At 49.8% G+C, this 21,325-nt stretch overlaps 1 protein-coding gene and 1 pseudogene across 1 annotated transcript in view; both read right to left on the bottom strand.

The window, feature by feature from the left end:
- Positions 1 to 21,325, bottom strand: part of CIT (citron rho-interacting serine/threonine kinase) — a 1,473,679-nt gene that overhangs the window by 1,199,267 nt on the left and 253,087 nt on the right. The gene's annotated exons all lie outside the window — the stretch shown is intronic.
- On the bottom strand, positions 6,766 to 8,313 carry LOC147679364 (uncharacterized; annotated as a pseudogene).

The raw sequence follows: 21,325 nt of genomic DNA, 5'->3' as shown, positions 1-21,325 counted from the left end.
TCGCTAATAAACTCCCAGTACCTTTGTTTCAGAAGCTTTTTTGAGCTATTAGTGAGTGAATCTGGGTCTGACCAAAAATTACTCGGGCCCAGTTTTCCAAACCATTTTTCGACGTACACTAACCATGGCAAATGGGTGCTGTTTTTTATAGCCATTATCTCTTTCAGTGCTTCTCTGTAGTCTACCAGCTCCTCTGTAGACCACAGACGAACCCAGTAAAGCAATGGGCGGAGAGAAGCGTAGTCATCTGTGCGTCGAAAATTAAGGTCCCACAATACAGGGGTCAATGGTGTGGAACTAGGTACACCTAGGAGCTGTCTAATGAAGGAGTTCTCTCGTACTAGAAAGGTGTCCTTCAATGCGTAACCCCAGAGATCTGCTCCATAGAGGGAGGATGATTGTGCTTTACATTTAAATAATTCAATGGCCGGTGAAACTGATTTAAAATGACTGTTCTTATGCTTTTTTTAAATCGGGAACTGGTTTTGAGTCAACCTCAATTTTGCATTTTCTAATTGAGTTTTCCATGATATTTTGCTATCTAAAATAATACCAAGGTATTTAAAATTTGGGACTTCTTCAATAATTTCATCATTTATTTTAAAAACTTTATTAAAACCTTTATGAGGGTTGATTGTCATGACCTTTGTTTTTGAAGAGTTAATTTCCAATTTCCAGTCAAGACAATACAAACTAAATTTATTTAAAAGGTTCTGGAGTCCTCTAGGCGTCTGAGAAATTAAAATGGTGTCGTCTGCAAATAATAATGCCGGAACGGCTTCACCACATAATTTGGGAGAGTCATGCTCGCAGCCCAAAAGGGTGTCAGGAATATCGTTAACATAAAGGGAGAATAGGGTAGGTGCCATTACACACCCTTGCCTAACCCCTTTAGATATTTTTATTTTCTCACTTAGCTCCCCGTTTGGTCCCCATCTGACTCGTGCATAATTGTTCTCATGCAGTCTAATTAGCAACTGTAGAATGTTACCAGGCACGCCCATATTGTTTAGTGTCTTCCATAGATCTGCCCTTGGAACCATATCGAAGGCTGCTTTCAGGTCAACGAAAGCCACATATATATGGGAGCTCCTTATGATAGTGTATTTCCAGACTAAACATAAAAATCTAAAAACCTGGTCCACTGTGCTTATTTTAGATCTAAAACCAGCCTGTTACTTCGTAAAAATAGAATGATCTTCGATCCATAAGGCAAGGCGACTAAGAAGTTGGCGGGCAAAATTTTTTTGCAGCACGTCAATCAAACTGATAGGACGATAGTGTGAGGGATTCGACCTATCACCTTTTTTGAATAGTGTTACAATCTCCGCCCCCTTCCAAGTTTCGGGAACAGAGGCTCCACTAGCAATTTCATTACATAATAAATTAATGTAGGCGGCCCAAATATAATTTGCATGTTTCCAAAGGTCCCCAGGTATTTTATCCGGGCCAGGGGCTTTTCCCGGTTTAACAGCCTTAATTGCTAAAATAGTTTCGTTCAAGGTGAATACAAGAGGGGTTCCATGCAATGCCAAGTCACGATACATATTAGCCTGAACTTCATTATCGTCTGAATCAGCACAAGCATATAATGAAGAGAAGTGCGTAACCCAAGTCCTTTCTTCAAGAAATCTATCCTTAGTTTCAGTGAGCCCTTTGGTGCCTCTGGCAATAAGGCTCCAAAAGGAGGTCTGATCTTTGCGCCTACAAGCATCTAGCAGGTCAGACCATACCCTCTCGTCCCATTCTTTTTTGGCCGAGAGTAAGCTTCTTTTATACTGAGCTCTTTTAATTTTTACATTGTCTGATGAATTTTCCCGGACTGCAATGATTAAGTCCGATTTAGCTCTCCGGCATTCCTGGTTGTACCAAGAGTTACCCATTTTTTTACACTTATGAGCGGCATTGGGTCCTTTAACCACTCTAGTCAAGATCTCACTGAGCTGGCCAATTAGATGGTCATGTGATTCTATCAGACAAGAGCTATGGTTAGCGGTTCTGTTCTCAACCAAGGGGGACATATGTCTAACGAAGATATGGTAGATCTGTCTAATAGTGTTTGTATTTCCTAATACTGCTGGCCACTTTAGGGATCTACGATTATTTGTTTCTAATGGGTCTTGTGGTTGGTAACTATTTTGTCTGGCACTCTTAGTGGTAGGATTAGAGATCAAATATTGGATGGGTAAGATCAGGGGGTAATGATCGCTCTCAATACGATCATCCACTTTTAAATCCGCTACCATAGGCCATAAATGTGAGGAAACTATGAAATAATCTAGATGGCTAGAGCAGCCACCTCTAGTGAATGTTGGCTTACTGGGGCAATCTGAAGGCAAACACCCATTACATGCACGTAACCCATGCTCAAACGTTAATCTCAATAATTGTAAGGCACTCACGGTACAGGCTACTTTGTAAGTCGTGTCAACCAGAGGTATATTGTTGACGCTATCCTCGTCTTTATAGAGGTCTTCAAGACCTAATATAGGCTCAAAACTTCTGTTAAAGTCGCCACCTATAATTACCGATGCATTCTGATCTAACCCTGCCATAATATTACCTAGATGGGTTATGACTGGCGACTCCTTGCATGCTTGATGTGGTCTGTTATAAACATTGATCACATAAACGGTCTGTCCCTTGGTTTTTTTTAGTTCAATCATCAGAATATCAGGATTGTTTGTATCTATTTGCTTTAGGCTTACCCCCCCTGTAATTTTGACCCATACTGTTAAACCACCAGAAGGTCTACCCCCATTTGTGTTAATTGCGGGAATAAAAAATGATCTGTAATCGACCTTAAAGTAATTCTCCAGCCCCCAAGTTTCCTGGAACAAGATAAGGTCCCCACTGGCAAGATATTGTTGCCAAGCTGGGTCAGATAATTTTTTTCTCAACCCTGCAATATTCCAACAAAATATTTTATCTATTTTTAGCATTTCTTGGTTTTCCTGTGCCTGGGGTTGTCTAACAGTCTCAGAAACATCTGCATTTAATGTTTGAATCACTGTATTTTGTCTAATGGAAGGGTAGTGCGGCAGTTCTAGCCTATAGTCCAGTGCATTTTGATTGAGCTCCGCTTCGGAGTTATCCCTAGGGGTAATATCACTTACATCATTCGAACCCCCCCCCCCCCCCCCCCCCCACACTTGAGTCAATCACAGTCATTAAGACCAGCCAAAGCCCCAAACCTATGGGAAGTGCTAATTCCCCAATTACAGGATGGAGCCCCAAAACCCCATCCATTTATAGCTGTATTCCATCTAGGCACTGGGGTGTTAGGATATGGCAAATTCTGCTGGTCGCCTAACCATCCTCCAACGTAATTGCCATTGCGTGTCACCCCATACTCGTTGGCATAATTACATGGCCCCCATCTACTCCCTAGATTCCGAATCGGGCCGGGGGTAGTATAAGAGGGCACATTTTGGTGGTCACCTGGCCATGCCCCAACCCTATTACCTGGGGCAGTATTAGTATCAGTTACCATGGATCCCCCACCCCATCTGTTATTTCTTGCTATCCAAGCTGACTTCAAGGCATTTTGTTTGGGTTCTTTTTTCAACTCATCATAAAAGAATTCCAATGTAAGGGGGATTATGGTGCCACTTCTTCGTTGCGGAGGAAGAATATTGGACAAAATATTCGGAAGTGTGACTGGGTTTGAGAGATTTAACACAACACAGTCACCCTTCCATTTTTTAGGCTTGTTCCCAATCCATGTAACCCTCCTTGCCATTTTAATTTCATCAGCTAACTGCTGTTCTCCCCACTGCGCCATCTTCATGTTATTTGACTACCAGTATAATGCCTTGCTTGTTAGTGATGATGCTAACTCTGTTTGGCCAGGTGGTAGGGTAGGTACATTTGCTAATACTAATACCAACGGTGAAGCTTCTACTACAAATTGTGACGAGTCTTTCTCGAAGCTATAGGGTGCTGATACAAGTGGTGGGTCTATTGGGACCTCTTTTGCTAATTCATGGATGATTTGGCCAATTTGTGGGTTCTCAGGTGCTGTGGCCTCTAATGGAATCGCGTCTGAAGCTGTCCCACCCACACTAGGTATCTTCTGGCATTCATGCTGCTTAGTGACATTATTTGAAGCAGTGCCGATCATATCAACTAATATATCTTGAGTACCACCCAATTTCTTTATGACTGCGGAGAGTTTGTCAATTTTGCTGATAAGTGGCTTGATAAATGTCTGAATTTTTAGTTCTAACAGGTCTGATATTTTGGACAATAAAACCTCACCCAATAATTCCCTAGTATTTTCCTCCTCATACTCCCGCCCATTTCCTTTGGTTTTTGGTGGTGGGGTAGCTTTATTCTTCCCTGACCGAGCCCCCCCACGTTTATATTGCGTCTTACGACACGCTCTAACTGCCCTGGTCGCCCGTTTTGCAGGCGATACTTCTTCTACCATAATGTCAATATGTGTGTCCGGATCAGTATGTATCTCCATGTCAGCCGCATTTGGTCCACTTGTGTCCGTAGTGACATTGACTAGGGAGTTATTTTCCGGGCCAGAGCAGCTTGAACCTTGTTGTGTTGCATCAGTTTTTTGTGAGTTAGGAGGAGGACTTGTAGTAGGTAAGATAGGTGACTGGCTCAGACCCAGCGACTGTCTTCGTTCACTATTTATCTTGTTAACCACCTGCACAAGATAATTGTCCATGGTGTTAATTGGTGTTTCAGGTGCCACAGGAATATTTTTTTTAGACATGTTTGTGCTACAGGTGGAATTAGTCTTGTACCCACAAATAGATGGGAGATAAAATTAATAAGATTGTGATCTTACTTCAATGCCAGATATAATTGGTGTGTCTTCCAGCGATTTCCTCTTCCTATTTGTTGGTGGTAATAGGGCCGTTGCAGAGCTCACGAAGCAAATCCCCTCCTCTTTCTAGGCTCCTGGGCGATTCGGTGGCAGTTATAACAAGCTGCCTACCGACCCCCGTCTGGAAACCAAGGCTTAGGAGGTGGTCGCTAGAGGTCGACAGCTCACACACACTGTTATCCTATAGCGTAAGTGTTGTTCCTTGATGCTCCTTTTTAGAAGTTATGGAGATGGCCAAGCCTAGCCTCTTCTTGCCTCTGAGGGCCTCAGAGGGCCCGCCCTTGTCCCGGGCTTAACCCCAGGCTGTGCCCCGCGCGCGTCCCGCGTCGCGGGACCTCCCGTCTGTTTTTAAAAGCCTCCTGGCGCGTCTCGGGCGTCAGCGCCCGCAGGGGATGCCGGTAGGTGTAGTTCACCTCCCTCCGCACAGCGGCCACCTGGTGTTCCTCGGCGACGGCGGGAGGGAGGGCAGCCGGTAGGATAAGGGTTCTGTCACCGCCCCACAAGATTTTCTGGCAGCTAGAAAAGTCTTCACGTTTGTACAGCGTTGCACACGGGAGCCCGCTCTGCCGGACCTCCCGTCTGTTTTTAAAAGCCTCCTGGCGCGTCTCGGGCGTCAGCGCCCGCAGGGGATGCCGGTAGGTGTAGTTCACCTCCCTCCGCACAGCGGCCACCTGGTGTTCCTCGGCGACGGCGGGAGGGAGGGCAGCCGGTAGGATAAGGGTTCTGTCACCGCCCCACAAGATTTTCTGGCAGCTAGAAAAGTCTTCACGTTTGTACAGCGTTGCACACGGGAGCCCGCTCTGCCGGACCTCCCGTCTGTTTTTAAAAGCCTCCTGGCGCGTCTCGGGCGTCAGCGCCCGCAGGGGATGCCGGTAGGTGTAGTTCACCTCCCTCCGCACAGCGGCCACCTGGTGTTCCTCGGCGGCGGGGGGAGGGAGGGCAGCCGGTAGGATAAGGGTTCTGTCACCGCCCCACAAGATTCTCTGGCAACTAGAAAAGTCTTCACGTTTGTACAGCGTTGCACACGGGAGCTTTCACCTTTTGTTAGTGTTATTCCCAAGTACTTGTCATACTATTGTTCTTTCACTATTACCCCTTGGGCCGTCCATTTGTACTTAAGTTTTTTCTGATCCACAAGCCGAACCACTTTGGTTTTTTCTTTGTTTAGTTTGAGGCTTTCTCGTTCTAGATACGATGTTAGTTTGTTGATGGCCTTTTGTAGGCCAATTGGTGTTTGGCTCAACAAAACTATATCGTCTGCATATTGTAAAAAGTGTATTGATTTGTTTGCCAGAGAAGGAGGGTGACTATCTACTGAGACTATCTCGCTTGAGAGATCAGAGAGAAAAAGATTAAAGAGGGTGGGAGCTAGTACGCAGCCCTGTTTTAAGCCTTGGTGCGTTTGAATGCTCCTAGTTGTACTGCCTCCATTACCTAATTTCACTCTTGCCCAGGTGTGATAATGAAGGGCTTTGATGGCTGTTAAGAGTTGGTGTGGCAATCCCCAGGTCTCTAATTTACTCCACAAGCGCTCTCTGTTCACCCGGTCGAAGGCTGATTTAATGTCTATGAAACAGGCGTACAAACGAGTGCCTTTCGCTACCGCACTGTCCCTTAGGATAGACAGACAAGTTAGGTTGGTTATTGTTCCCATTCCTTGCCTGAATCCTGTTTGGAATAATGGCATGATCCTTGTTTCTGTTATCCACGCTTGTAGGTGAAGTAGAAGGCAGGAGGCATAGAGTTTAGCTTCACTGTCTATTAATGATATTATTCTGTAGTTTTTGGGGTTATGGTGGTCGCCGTGCTTAAAAATGGGATGGATAATACTACCATTCCAGGATGCTGGTAACTCTGGTTGTCTGTATATTTGATTAAACAGTGGCGTTAGGGTCTCTGATCACAGATCTGGATCATGTTTAAAGATTGCGTTCGGTAGGCCATTTGGGCCTGCTGCGCCCTCTGACTTTAATCTTAAAATTATTTTACGTAATTCCTTTATGGAGGTAAGGTAGTCTGGCTCCTTCTGCCAGTTAGTCTTTCATGTTCAGGACCCCTGTGCTCCTTGCTATTTGCTCTTTTTAAATTTTCCGAATTATCTTTAGCTGCCCATGAACCGTTTACATGGCCTTGACCTGTTTTGCTGTATAAAGATTGTACATGTCTAGTCCAGGTATCAGCTCCGACCCCGGCTTCTTGTTGGGAGTTTTACCCTTTGATTTAAACCATTTATAATACTCCAGAAGACTCGGCTGTTTTGGTGTTTGCCCGCTATTAACAGGTTGTTCCAGGTGGTTTCTTTGTATTTGTACTTAGCGGCCCTCAGTGCCTTCCTGTAGATGCTCCTGGCACCCCTTAGTTTGGATTTATTTACCACTGACCCTGATGTTTTTTGGCTTGCTAGTGTTCGAACCTCCTTTGCAACCATTCTTTTTTTAACTCTTAACTCCGTGTCAAACCATGGTTTCTTCTTAATGTTACATTTGCTACGGGTCCCTGGCCTTGCTGGGAATTTATCCTGCAAGACCTGAATCATTTGCTCCCAGTTGGGTACTCGTTCCTCTTCCTTTTGAGTTCCAAGATTTGTCAAATGGGTTTTTACTAGGTAAGTAATTTTACCCAGTTCTTCACCGCGCCATTTTAATTTCCTCAAGTTGAAATTTGAAGCGTGGAGCAGAAGGGAGGTCGTTGTTGGCGCCGTACTTGGTACAATGTTCAGCCTTATTAGTTGTGGAAAATGGTCGCTTTCTGCCTGCTGTTCTATGTAAAAGGATTCAATACGGGGAAGTAACTCGTCACTTACTATTGAATAGTCAATTATTGAGTACGCTCTGTCACTCAAATATGTGACGGATGCCGGCCTATCCCCCTTGTTGTTGCCATTCAGGATTGATAATCCATGTTCAGTTAGACTGGAGGCTAACTTTTTTCCAATACAGACAGTGAGCTTCTTAACCTTCGCTTTATTGTGGTCAATGAGCAGGTTGTTAAAATCTCCTGAGATAACCAACGGGTTCAGTAGTTAGGTCCTTTGCATGGCCTTAATAAGTGACACAAGAATCGCATACTTTTCTTTTTGAGATTTTTTATCTGGGTGAATGTAGACGTTAAATAAAAATATTTGCCACGGTGTTGTCCCCTGCATCGGGGTTTCGAAGATTCTGATCACTTGGGCCCACTTTAGGCCCACGTTTATCTCCTCTGAACACCAGTTGTATTTGTGGGTTATATATGTCGATAATCTGCCCCGGGGGTGTCCATGCTTGGAGAAGCTTTCCGCATGTATATGGTGTCCCTTAAAACCTGGAATTGGTGAGGGTTGTAATATCCATGTCTCCTGGGTCATGATTATGTCTTGTCGTAGGAAGAATGCTAGGGCTTCGTGATCATGGGCCATTTCTCGAAATCCGTGCACGTTCCACGAACAGATTGAAACTTGATTTCTTCGTTAGATTTTGAGGGGGCATCTCATTCCGTAAGGTTACTAAGGGATTTGGGGCTGGGTTAGGTAGCTTTATTACTCAGGACATTGGGTACCCAAGACCAGTCCGTTCTGTGTGCATGGCGATGACAAATTGTTTGTTGAGGGTGACTTGTTCTTAGTGGCTCTGGCATGGATGCTCGGGCACCGCGTAGACAGGAGGCTTGTTGACTTGTTCTCTCCTCCCCCTTATTTTGCTCATGAGTGTTAATTTGTAAAGGGTAGGGGTACTTCGGGCATTTATGTCGTATTATAGATATACCCCATAATTCGAATTGTTGTCTTGCGGGGTAAATCCTTTCTACCAGGTCCCTTGAGGTCCAAGTTGTGACAGTTTCTTCAATTGCCACATTGTTTACATTTTGCCTGAATTCAACAGAGTACCGGTCCCGGGAAGTAATTTCTTTTAGGCCCGTTGTTTCCTTGAATAATTTTAATAAGTTCCCTCGATTCAAGATATCTTGGGGCCCCCTTGTAGGATATTCTGGGATAAAGGTACGTTTTAAGTCAAATAGTTCTTGAACGTTCCTTGGCTCCTTTTGGATTGGGACAGCATTGCACAATGGCAGGTTGTGAGGTTGGATACTTTCGCACGCAAATTGATTCTTTTTATGTTCTTGCTCATTCTGTACTGACTCAGATCTATTTACGTTTTTCTGGGTTATTACTGCATTGGTTAGCTTCGTTGGGGCCATACTTTGCTCCTTCCGAATTAGCGAACATTTACGTTCCTTTTCCAAGACAGTGATTCGCATTGGGGTTGACACGATTTTAGTTTCTCGTGCTGCTGCTGATCCAATTGCCTCATATAGTTTTCCTCCAACTGTTGTAGATATTTATTGTTCAATTATGTGTTTTATATCAGAGTTGGAGTCCTCTTTGTCAGAACGTTTTATGTTCAAGGTTTTTTTTCTCCGGGGCTGACAGCGACTCGGTTTGCTCCCTCCCTCCTGGAATGTCCGTTTGTATGGGTTTACTTTTTTCTCTTTCCAGCTTTTTGCTAATGATTGCTGGGGCAGTCTAATTTCCATTTGGCTGATGGCGCCTAAGGATAGGATGACGTTAAATTGGCTCCAGTCCTGGGGCCCTCGCCCCTTAGTGAGTTTGATATATTTGATATGTCGAATCGGTCTGCAAATATTTCCTCTCCTGTTGGTGACCCGTTCGAAAATTTGGATTTTATTTCATGGTTGATTTTCGATTGAAATATAGGGAAGATTTTGCCCGAAGCTACGTTTGGTTGTTTCTTGTACTTGAGGCTAGCCTTTCTTGTTTTTGTTTTCTTTGCCGCTTTGTTGGTTTATCCTTAGTTATGGAATTTTGGGTAGGTTGTATATCATCCATATCTAAGGCTCTTTTGCCTAGATCGCCCTCCTTTAGTGCTTGTTCTCGATCCGTTACATGTTTAGTTCTTATAAGATCTTCAAGCCCTTTCTTGGGTGGTTGGACTTTCTCCATGATAGGCTTGATTTCCTTAATCTGGCTGTGGCAGCTCGCTTGTTTAACCTCCCCTAGAATGTCCTTCAAAATGTCCGGGAGGCTTTCTAGTTTTTCAATTATACTTCCACATCTACAAATTCCTTGTTGATTACTCCGGTTTGTGTTATACTCTGATTTTCCGTATATTGTTACGAGTGATGATAGAGAGTCCAGTTTAGCGTTTATGCCCGAGATGTGTCCGGCCACTAATGTGATATGGTCAATCTGGACTTCCATTTTATTGGATTGATAATTCAGCACCTTTATAGTTTGTTCCAAAGTGCTTAGTAGAGATTGAGTCCATGGAGTGGAGGGCTCATCTTTTTGAATTTTACTTAAATGTTTGTGTTCTAAGTCTGACGTGTTTCCTGATGAAATTGTGATTGGCGCAGTATGGATGGAGTCTTTGGGTTGCAGTTCCGACGTGTTCCCTGAGGAAATTGCAATTGGCGCAGCATAAATGCGCTGTAATTTATTTGTCATTTGCGCAAGCACTTTGTTGGCTTCTTTGTGTCTTACAATCCCGGGGGGTTGAGACCAGCATACCTGGACTCAGATGACTATCGTCAAAACCATGTTCTGGTCGTGATACTCTCCCTTGCGAGTCGATGTACTTTGTGATTCTTCTGTGAGTTCCGCAAGTTGAGAATCATTAGGTAAAAAGAGGGACTTTATCCACGAGTCCCCTTCTTGCCCAGATGAGTTGGTAAAGTTTTTGGGCCCAATGGTTCATTCCTGTACGCCCATAATTTCCATTGTTTGGTGACTAGCTTCAGTTGGCTCCGCAGGTATCGCACTTTTTTGTTTGTTCGGCCTGATGTCCCTTACTGGTCTGTTGTCTAAGTTACTCTTTACGACTCTACTTTCCCTTATTTCGTTTGGAGCTAAGGGAGTGTTGGGGCAGTGCACCTGGGCGGTCACTAATGTTTGATTGCCTTGAAGAGGAGGACCCGCGTCGATTTGGGTGATTGACGCCCGGAGTCCTCGCTTACCTTATTCTGCAGATTGTTTGCCGATGGGGGGAGGGGGGAGGCGTTCAGTGGCGCGATGGGGCTTGGTAGTTTGCTAGCTTCAGCGGTTGGAGCATAAATTGCTGCCATTGGGTCCTTGAGATAAAAGAACTTTAGAAGCCCTGATTTCTGTCTGGTGTCTGAGTTTAACTCAGGAGTTGGTGCTGATACCAACCTCTCCCTTGAGGTTGCATCGGACCCTTTTTCCAATGGCGTTGTCAATTCCGCAGTTGTTTTCCTCGTTTTTTGGGGGGGGGTTTCTTGCTTTCCACTGGTTGGCGCACTTTCCCTGATCTCATTTCCCCAAGCGGGACCTCACTGTTCTTTTACCTTTTTTTTACCTTCTTCGGGGATCTAGTCGTGTTAAATAAAATTATAATGATGATGGTCTTTGTCTGGACGGATAGATTGCAGACTGTATATAGGTATAAGGGCTAACCGGCCGGTTTAATCGGGACAGAGTGATTGATGTCAGGTTTGATCTGTGTCCTGCTGTCAAGGGGTTTCCGTCTCCAAGACCTCCAGATCCACAGATCCTCCCCCACCTCCGCTCATGCTGACCCTCTTACCCTCTTACCACTCTTGTCCGCTACTTGCACTGCGGTGCTGCTTGGCTCTTGCAAATGCTCCTGCGCTCCTGCTGGCTTTCGTGGTAGGGTGGGGCTGGGCTGGGCGAGCCTGACAGTGGGGCCCCAGGGGTTCGGGGTGCCCGGCGAGGCTGCAGCTACTGCTGTTCTTCCTGGCGTTTTGTCATCCTGGCAGGGCTGATGTGACGACTCTACTGCTTTCTGCCTGGTTGTGCCCGGGTCCGGGTCAGTTTCCAAACTCCAGGCCGTTGACCGCTGCCAACCGCTGGCTCTCAGCTACTTTCTGCTGTGGTGGAAGAGATCAGTTTTCCAGTCTCCAAGCCGCCAGCTCGTGAAATTGTGGTACAAAAGGGGGTGGTGATGGACGGAGCATCTGAATCAATCAAACACTCACACCCAGTCAAAAGATCTGGGTTTAATCCATCACCGTTCTTTAGCCTACTGTGCCACCTCAGTTCAGACATGGCTATATGCAAATCAGTCTGACCCTGTGCCTCATGGGAACAGTCCAGCCCGAACTGCCAAGCCATGTCTTCCCTGGACCGGAAACAAGCTTCCGAGGACCGGTTTCTGGCATTCCAGCCGTCTTCAGCCCGGCTTGCTTGAATCCAGTGGCAAAGTGCGCAAGGGGCTCACGTCTGAGCATACCCTGCCACACTTATGGCAGCCAAAAGCGGTACAAAAGGGGGTGGTGATGGACGGAGCATCTGAATGAATCAAACACTCACACCCAGTCAAAAGATCTGGGTTTAATCCATCACCGTTCTTTAGCCCACTCCACCAACCCAGTTCAGACATGGTCATATGCAAATCAGTCTGACCCTGTGCCTAATGGGAACAGTCAAGCCCGAACTGCCAAGCCATGTCTTCCCTGGACCGGAAACAAGCTTCCGAGGACCTGGCTCTCCTGGCAGTAGGATCCCCCGGTAGAACCCCCGGGATGCGGTTTGCGGAGGCGTTGTTTTCCCAGCGCTAGGCTCAGCGCTCATGCCCGCACGCAGCCTGTCTCCTCTGGTCTCCGCTCTCTGCTCTCCGCCCTCAAACGGCTAGGCTGACCACAAAACGTGGAACTGGAAAGTGACTCACGATACTGGACACCGTGGCCTCCTGGCCGTAACAGTCCCGTCTTAAACTCCCTCTTGATGCTGTTGCGCCAACCACCCCTCAGAGGAAAAAGGAGCGCCCCCTCTGTGGGGGCCGCGGTGCCGTGACCGCTGGGGCAGCGAAAAGGCTGGAAGAAGAGGAGCCACGCTCCTGCGGGGCCGCACGCCTTCAGGGTCAGTAGAGCGATAACCTCTGCCAGGCTTAGTCTTGGGCGGCTCGGGGGAATTGCAGCTCCTGTCCCCCGCTCGGACTCACCCAGCTTCCGGATGTTGTGCTGCTCCTCTCTGCTCCGCACGGCATCCACCCTCCGCAGCTGCAGCAGCTACGGCTTCGGCACAAAGGTTCCTAAACAGGCACAGGCTCCTCTGTGTGGTTGTGCGTCCGCCTCCAACGCTCGCCGTGCACCACCACCGCTGCCGCCACAGCCTTCGCCCGTGAAGCCTTCTCCTGCACTTCGCCGCTATCGCCAAAACGTGGTCTGGAATCACTGACAGAACTATCTGCATTTTCCTTATTTCCAGCGCGTGATTTCCAAAGTTTTTTCGGACGCCGCTTTCGAGTCACCTCAGCTCCTGCCTCTCTATCGGGCGCGTCTAGATCAAAAATAGCCGACTAATACCGTGCTTCTGACATTCCACGGCAAATCTGCGAATTGCTTTTATGCCAACTACTTTTACTAATGGCATATTTAAAAAGATTTACTGCAGCATTTGGTACTACATGACGTAACCTATACGAGCTTCAGAAGGCGCCTTAAGTGAAGCGGTAATACGCGGACCTGCAGTGATCAACAGTGGATATGAAACAGAAATGAAACAAAAACAACAATGTAAGAAAATGGATATACTGTATGTGAGTGGTTTCCCACCTCAAGAAATAATCAAAACCCTTGTCAGGGTTAACCCTCAAAGTTTAAAATAACCTTAGATTAGTATGCTGGTAGCTGTAGCACAAAGTAGACAGGCTTAACATAGCGCACTGTGTAAAGTATCTGTACGGTACCAAAACAGTAATAAAGTCAACCCCTTCTAGCTAAGAAATTGTTTTTTCCAATCCAGGCACGGGACGCTCCACCTCTATGTATTTACCAAGAACTGGGCGGGTGCAAAACAGCTGCTATGTCCCGGGTGCAAGATTAAGGAAGAAACAGAGATCCATGTGATATTTTCTTGCCCTTTATATAGCGCTGTGCGATCTAAATGGGTCCTTCAACTCTGTAGGAATCTGAGTATAAGAAACTAGAGAGAGGTGTATAGGATATTCAAACATGATACTCATCCAGTTTTTGTTGTGGCAATTGCTAAATTTTTATTCGCAATGTGGTCCAAACGAAGATGCCTTGTCAGTAGTTAGAGTAGCGACTTTAGTTGTCGTCGTTCTACCAAAAGTTCCATTTCCCTGATTTTAAACGGTATTAATTGAAGCCTATTTCCTTTTAACTTTCACATTTGATTATTTATATTTTTAACTAGTATGTGCCATAAACTGATGTTACGTAATACGCCACTAATGTTACCCTCAATTGTGATATTTATATATGCTCGATGCACTTTATGGGTCACTCCCCCGTGGGGGCGCGACCCTTTCCTCTTTGCCAACGCTTTATTTTTGGGGTTATTATGCTAATATATGTAAACTGCTAGTGCTGTTCCTTTTTATCTTTTTTTTCTTCCAGTTTTTATTCTGTGATTTTATGAAAATGAGTATAAAAATGTTATATTGGGGGCGTGGCCAAGATGGCGGCGGAGTAGGACGTGCTCTCGAGTCCCACGGCGCCAAGCCAACTATAAGCTTTGTTTTGCTGCCTCTGGGGCTACCAAACACCCGTGGTCCACTGCCGCTTGTCCCCCTGGGCCCCGGTGCCGAGCCTGGGGAAGCCTGGAGTTTCTGCGGCGGCTCTATCATCGGTGGAGTGACGAGACCCGGGGGCCGGCCCGAGACCCGGGTGCCGGCGCGGGCCTCACCGGTGAGTGAGCATTTGGGCTTCCCCTTCCTGGGGTCATCGGAGCCGCCGCCTCACTTCCTTGCCCTTGCCCTTGGTCGGGTCCGAGACGGACCCCGGACGACACCGGAGCAGCGACCTATCCAGCAGCAGTGGGACAGCAACCCCTGGGGCCCCACAGGTGCTCTGCGGCGGGAGAGCCGGGGCGGTGGCGCAGACGCCGGCAGAGCGAAAATTGAGCCCGGGGATCTCGGGCCTACGGCGCAGTGTTATCAAGGCCTCCCCGCAATACAGCTGAGACCCCTGACGGACCGGAGGAGCGGGGCGCTGGTGCCGGAGCGGGGCTCGCAGTGGGGAGCCTAAAGCTACCTCAGGCCACTGCAGAGACTGATGGGTTTGACCGTGAGTCCCGCGTCCAAGGGCCTGCTGAGGAGTTATCAACGACAGCGACGGCCTGCTGCGGCCTGCTGTGGTCTGGTGTCTGGTCCGGACGGAGGGGTAATTGGACCCGGCCGCGGACGCCTGAGCACGAAGGTGAGCTTCGACGAGGACAGAGGGAACGCCGGGCCTGAAGGGGGGAGCGACCGGACCACAGTGCACGACCCCCCTGGTGACTCGCCCCATCTACACTGTCGGCCGGGCCGGGGGCCCCCCTAAATCACCAGACAGGTATTGGTGGGGTAGGGACGGTGGGGCACAACGTGTACAGGAGATGCCCATTCTGTGAGGACTGTGCCCCCCCCCCCCCTCCTGCTTCATCGGACCGCTTGGAAGCGCGCGAAGAGTACCCATTGCTGATGGCACCCGGGGTGTGGACCGCTTGTAGGCACTACCCTATAGTCTGGGGGCATAGCACAGGAGTAGGACCCACCTGCGGCATCTCGCGGACCCTCGGTGCGGACGACGCTGATCGGGGGCCCCCGCCCAGGGTCTCGGTGGGAGGAAGAGCGACAACGCGGAGCGGACTGAGGTCGCTGGACCCGGACTCTGGACTCCCAACCGCGCTTGGGGCGAAGTAGACGATTATGCTGGAGCTCTTCTCAGCCGTCAAGGAGGATATTTCATAGCTCCGCTCCCAACTCGCTTCCGATCTCAGAGAGGTGAGAAGGGACGTGGATGGCATCGGCAAGCGGGTGGAGACGCTGGAAGAGCACGACCTAGGGTTGGCGAGCGACGTGCACCAGCTCCAACAGGATGTGCTTAGGCTGACGGAGCAACACCTGGATCTCCAGGCCCATGCGGAGGACCTGGAGAACCGTTCCCGCCGGAATAACATCCGCATCCGAGCTGTGCCCTGGGACGGAGAGGCGGGAGATCTGCGTAACTATGTGGAGGCTCTCTTTCTGCAGATCCTGGGTGAAGACGACCTTCACGAGGTCAGAATGGACAGGGTACATAGAGTTGGGCTACCGAGAGGCACGGGGGCTCCGCCTCCCGACATCCTGGCCTGCGTACATAATTTTCTACTTAAGGAGCGTATCCTTCGGAAGGCGAGGGGAATCACTGACTTGCAGTTTAGAGAGCATCCCCCCAGCTCTTCCAGGACCTGGCGGCGTCCACGCTTCAAAAGAGGCGTGACTTCAAGCCGGTGACATCTTTCCTGAGGGAACATAATGTGGCGTATTCCTGGGGCCATCCCTTTCGCCCCATCTTCCGGTGGCAGAACAGGCTGGTCCAGATTCGATCCCTGCAGGCGGCCAAAGATCTCCTAGTCCTGGACGACGCTTCTCCCTCCCCGAGGTATGGTCAATCGCCGGCGAGGCGACAATGGCGCTCTTCCTCCTGGCAGAGAGTGGGGCGCCCTGTGGCACAGAATAGGCCGGATCCTACGGCCAGCCAGCAAGAAAGAGATGGTGCAGTGGCCTCCGTGGTGAGTGTGACGGAGGCGCAGTCGCAGGACAGCTCGGGGGCTGCATGACCGCGGAGAGAAGGCTGGCAGGCGTCGGAGGGACACCCCACCCCCCGCTCCGGTACCGTGGGTAACTATGTACTTTTGGGGAAGACGCCCCGGTCCGAGGAGCGAGTGGACACTGACTGGTACCTCAACCACTGTTCTCTGAGGGAATCAACGACAGCCCTCATGGTGGTTCACTGTCCTCTATATTTTTTCCTTCTCTTTGCCCACTTGGGGCCTTTTCGGTTTCGGGCGGGGGAGGCACTCCTGTTGAGGTTATCTAGTCCTGGGGAGGGGGAGGGGTGGGATGGGGAGGAGGGAGGGATGGGATGGGATGGGGAGTTGGGAGGGGAGAAGGGGGGGGGGGGGGGTGGTGGTGGTAGCAAATGTGTGAGTGGATGCGTGATACCGGCCTTGCAACCTGTGCTGAGAGAGTTGACTGACCTCCGGAGGGGAAGGCTTGCTACTCCGGGGCCTTACGGGAGTGTGGGAGCTGTGATGGCGGTTGGGGAGTGGCGACCTGTGGCAGAGTGGCGGAGATCCCGAGGAGTGGGGGGGCTGGTGCAGAAGGTGGCGGGAGGGGTGGGTGTATGTTGGAGCAAGGGACGCTGGCTGGAGGGGTGTGCGTCCGGCGTGTGGAGGTGGGATGCTGAGCTGAGTGGGAGAATATGTCTGTGATGCCGGTCACTGTGGGCACATGGAACGTGAAGGGGCTGAACTCTCCTCAAAAACGCCAGAAGATCTGGAAATACATTCTAGACCATAGCCTTGATGTGGTGGGTCTCCAGGAGACGCACCTAGCTCGGAAAGACGAAACCCGCCTTAAGCACCGACAATACCCACTTATTTATAGGTCCTCTGCCCTTACTAAGCACAGGGGGGTGGCTCTTATGTATCATTCAGCGTTGCGCTTTCAACCGCTGGGGGTTCGGAGCGATAAAGAGGGTAGATGGATAACGGTCAAGGGTACACTCCGCTGCAAATTATGCACCTTTCTAGTACTGTATGCCCCCAATGCGGGACAGAATAGGTTCCTCCAGGACCTACTGACCGTTGTCGAGGACTTTGCTGAGGGGGCCCTCTTTGTGATGGGCGACTTTAATCTGATATGGAACCGAGAATTGGACTGCTCCCGTCCTCAGAGGATCGATGCTGGGGTCTTTTCAGCGGAGACGCGTCGACGCCTCGAAGACCTGGGGTTGATCGACGGGTAGCGCTCCCTTCATCCCCTTGCGCGAAATTACACTTACTTCTCCCATGTTCACCATTCTTATTCCCGTCTGGACTAAGGGATTCTAAGCCAATCCCCCCCCGGGGATCCCTAAGGGATGCCACGATCTTCCCGCTTTACGTCTCTGATCATAGCCTATTGGCCCTCTGTTTTCACTGGCCCTCAGACAGTGCTGGACCCCGCAAGTGGTATTTTCCAGCCTCACTGGTCAGAGATGATACCTCCTGTAAGGCATTGCGGACTGCGATCCGCGACTTTTTTGACCTCAACCCTGTCCAGGACACTTCGGTTTTTGTCACCTGGGATGCCTTTAAGGTGTTGCTCAGGGGTAGCTGCCTGGCTCTCAACGCGGCTCTCAAACTGCGGCGGGGGGGAGGGGTTGGAGGAAGAGCTGGCCAGGTTGGAGCAGACCCACAAACAGAACCCCACCAGGCAGACGCTCCGCTCGTTGACAGCGGTTCGGGGTAAACTCAGGGCCCATTATAGTAATCGGGCGGAGTTCACTCTCCTGAAATTGCGCCGTCTCTCTTACTCGCAGGGAAATAAGATAGGGAAGCACCTTACGCGCCAGCTGAGAGACAAGAGGGACAAGGAATATATCGGCGGCATTCAAGACCGGGGGTGAACTGATGTACCGTGACGAGGCCAAGACAGAACTCTTTGGGGCATTCTACGCTACGTTGTACTCAGGGGAAGCCCTGGACCCCGTGGCTCAACGTGACTATTTGAGTGCACTTCCACTCCCTCGCGTCTCTACCGAGTGGAACGAGTAGCTCGCCGCCCCCTTCACTAGGGAGGAGGCTTTGACTGCTATCAAGGCTCTGAAACTCAATAAGGCAGCCGGAGCGGACGGCTACACAGCTCTCTTTTATCGGACCTTTGCAACGGAAGTGAGTGACTTCCTGGTTCTCCTTTTTAACGCCATGGCTGAGACGGGTACGACCTCGGGTTCCATGGCGGAGGCCGTTATATCGGTCATCCCCAAGCCGGGGAAAGATCCCGCCCAGTGTTCCTCATATAGGCCTATAGCCCTGCTGAACGTTGACGCTAAGTTATATTCGTCCATATTAGCGTCCAGGCTACAGGACCTCATGCCTGCTCTCATCCACCCCGATCAATCGGGTTTCATTAAGAGGCACCAGACCCACAATAACACCAGACGGGTAGTCCACCTTATTGAGAAGGCTAATCGCTTCCGCATCCCTGCTGTCCTGGTGGGTCTTGATGCAGAGAAGGCCTTCGACTGGGTGGATTGGGGATTTCTGTTCCAGATCCTGACGGCTTTTGGCTTTTCACCCAAATTCCTGTCCATGGTGGGGGCGAATTACAGCTGTCCCCGTTCCAGAGTCTCGGTCAACGGCCACCTGTCGACCTTTTTTCTACACTCACGTGGCACAAGGCAGGGGTGCCCACTCTCTTCCTTGCTCTTTGCCCTGAGCATCAAGCAGCTGGCGGTGCGGGAACACCCAGACTTTCGGGGACTGCCTTTCACTAACGAGCAACATAAAATTTCCCTGTTCGCAGATGACGTCCTGCTCTCCCTCTCCGACCCCTCGCACTACCTCCCCCACGTTCAGACGGAACTGGTGCGTTTCGAGGCAGTGGCTGGCTTTAAAGTCAACTATGGTAAGTCCTTTATTCTTAACCTCACGCTCCCCCTAGCGGAGGTGGACCGCCTTCGCCCACTGTCACCCTTGCCATGGGCCCTTTCTACTCTACTGTACCTGGGGATCCACCATACCCCTACAGTGAGGAAATTGTACGCCGCCAACTTTCCCCCTCTACTGTCGCGTATCCAAACAGATCTGCGGCGCTGGCTGCCATAGTATATCTTGTGGCTAGGGAGGATACATACGATAAAAATGACACTCCTCCCCAAGGTTCTGTACTTGTTCCGGGCGCTCCCCATTGTATTGGATACTGACTTTTTTTGGCGTGTTAAAACTCTTATGCTTCGCTTTGTTTGGCAGGGAGGGCGGGCTCGCTTTTCCTTCACCTCTTTCAGGCGCCTGTGTGGGGAGTGGGAGGGGGGCGGGGGGGGAGGGGTAGGACTCCCTGACATGCTTCTCTATTACAAAGCGGTGCAGCTCCGGGTATTGGTGGAGTGGTCTCAGCCTATGTCAGAAAAACATTGGCTACATATGGATAGGAGAGTGGCAGGGAGATCGATTTGGGATCTGGTATGGAAGCCCAAGAGAGATAGGCCCAGGAATGCGTATATTAGCACTCCCACCGGCACCACTCTGAAGGTATGGGATTCGGTCTCTAGTGTTGAGAGGTGGACAACATTTCCCTCCCCCTTTACGCCCATCCATTTCAACCCTGCCTTCCCACCAGCCTTATGAGAGGGGCCCTTTGATGCCTGCAGGAGGGGGGGGCTGCTTTGCCCTTAACCACCTGTTCCATGGGGATGCCCCGCTCACAACTGCAGACGGGACTATGAGGTCCTCCAAACTGAGCAGTACCATCATGTCCAGCTGCTTCATTGGGCACTTTCCCCTGCTGTCCAAGACGCGGCCACTCGAGCTCTTACTCCCTTTGAGGCCTTCGTTTCCCGGACAACTGCCATTCGGGGCATCATCTCCTTCCTTTACCGTCACCTCTTGTCTACGGCTCTTTCCCCCAGACCGCGGTACATGGGCCTCTGGGAAGAATGGTTAGACCGCGATATCTCGGAGGTGGAATGGACGCATCTGTGGAGCGACTTGGCGAAACACAATCATTCAATTGAACTACGGGAGGCCCACCTCAAAACAATGATGGGACTGGTATCTCTCTCCCGCTAAGCTACATCGCATATACCCTGGCACCTCCGACAGGTGTTGGCGCGGCTGTGGCCTACTGGGTGACTTCCGCCACATCTGGTGGGACTGCCCCACTATCCGCCCCTACTGGAAGGAGATCCTCTCCCACATTAAGGATATCTTGGGATACCCCGTAGCGGACTCAATGGCGCATGTGCTGTTAGGCCTCCGAGATCCACTGCTGGAACACCAGACCCGGGCCGACAAGAAAATCCTCTGGTTGTGTATTGGGGCAGCCAAGGTCACCCTGGCGGCGGCTTGTAAGAAGAGGGAGGCACAGACGATTTCTTTGTGGCATGCTAGACTGTGGAGATTGTTGAGCATGGAACGTATGGCAGAGGTCTTTCTGGGCTATTTCAAAAACGTCACCTTTCGTTGGGGGCCTCTGGTCCGCTTCCTCTCCAGGGGATTGCCATCCGCAGTATACACCCACCTACGCTGCGGAGCCTACATCTCTTTCAGGTTTGAGTGCTGTACGCATGGCTCAAGTATGAATGTGGGATACTACCACCACCGGGAGGGGGGAGTGGGACGGGGGGGGGGGGACGGGGGGGTCCTTGTTTTAACTTCTTGTGACATTCTTCACTCAACTGCGGCGGGAGACTCCCTGCTGTTCGTCCAGGGGGATCCTCCGGATGTAGTTTTCCATGCTTCTTGTGGTGCAGTGGACCCACGCTTCTACGTGCCGGTGGCATACCAGACTTGAACTGCACTTTCAGTGACTTTCTAGTCTAGTACCCAGGTGGGTCCGGTTGTTTGCTCTGCCCATGCCATTGGTGTTCTCCCGCCTAATTTGCTTAGCCCCCTGCGTGGGACGTTGTGCGAGATTGTCGCAAATTTCGCTGTTTTTTAAAAATAAAATACACATTTGACAAAAAAAAATGTTATATTGTTGTACTTTTTTGGCAGAACCTGCCGAAATAAAGTTTTTGGGAGTTGAGTTGAGT

This window comes from Lissotriton vulgaris, chromosome 11 (genome assembly GCF_964263255.1).
Source record: "Lissotriton vulgaris chromosome 11, aLisVul1.2, whole genome shotgun sequence".
In the NCBI taxonomy this organism is placed as follows: Eukaryota; Metazoa; Chordata; class Amphibia; order Caudata; family Salamandridae; genus Lissotriton; species Lissotriton vulgaris.
This window is presented reverse-complemented; position numbering and strand designations above follow the sequence as displayed.